The following is a 1,324-nucleotide window of genomic DNA, read 5'->3' on the forward strand; positions in this document are numbered from 1 at the left end:
TTAGCGTTAACAGATTCATTCAAATTGTCCGAAACGTTACTCGCAGATAAACGCAGTATGAGCACATTGTCTTCTCGATGCACTACTTTCAGTTCCACACCTAGGACATACTAGCCATTCCACTTCACTTTGACTTAAAGAATCAAGTTCTTCATTTGGTATGTTCATGCAGTCGAAATGGTACCAGGACCCACAGCGACTACACATGATTGATTTTATGGTTTCGTCACTCGACGATAAACTAGTAACTGACGCGCAACACACGTATTCACTGTCCTGCCTATTAGCATTAGAAAGTCTGTTACTTCAAAACGCCATTTCTATCTTCATAAAATACCCTCATATCCTAAGTAAACACTGGTGTAATATTGAATTAGTTAGAACTTAAGCACTTCTTCGACGACAATACAACTTCCGCCTTAGCTTCTCAATCATAAAGTTGTTGCTAAATCAACCTGATAAAATTCTGTTCACAGTCGCCATTTTGTTGTAGTACATCTCCTCCTTTTTCTCACGTATACGAAGACCGGAGGGAGTAGTTAATTTAGTTAAATTAGTTCTCATCTGTTTTTTCATATTAAAATTTCTTTAAATTCGGTGCCATATCTATAGTAAATTGCAGATTCGGAATTAAGACGATGTGCCCTCGGAAAAAGTGCCTAATTGGATGTAGTTAACAAATTTGATGAATATTGTGTACATGGTTAAGTTGAACTAGATACCAATAAAAGGAACTTAGATTGTCAGATGTGAATAAATCTTACATCTAATATATTTTCTTATAGCTAATGATATCTGTAGGATTCGGGAGGACGTTGGTTTACATCTACATAATTTTTTTTCTTAAACTTCCTGGCAACAAATCCCTTTTATCAAAATATAGAAAAACAGAATAAATAATTGCAAATCTTGCAATTACTTTTTTGTTTTAAGACAACACACTAACTATATATATATATATATATATATATATATATATATATATATATATATATATATATATATATATATATATATATATATATTTCAATCTTGATTACAAAAATTCAAAGATGATTTATATCTGTCAGAGAGACAATTTTACAACATTTACACGTAACACGAGGTAATTAATAAGCAATAAAATCAACATAAACAGCACAGAGACATAATGTCGGCATATACCTAGTTATATCATAAATACTGTCAAAGTTTGGAGTGGCGCTGTAGGCATCCGGAGTGGCACAGTGCTGCCATCTGTATAGAGCGGAAGATGCATGTAGTGTGTGTTTGACTGTTCATGACATACGTTGATGTTGTACTGTTTTGATGGAGTGGGGCGGTT

This window comes from Thermobia domestica, chromosome 8 (assembly GCF_964235325.1).
Source record: "Thermobia domestica chromosome 8, izTheDome1.hap1.1, whole genome shotgun sequence".
NCBI classification, from domain to species: domain Eukaryota; kingdom Metazoa; phylum Arthropoda; class Insecta; order Zygentoma; family Lepismatidae; genus Thermobia; species Thermobia domestica.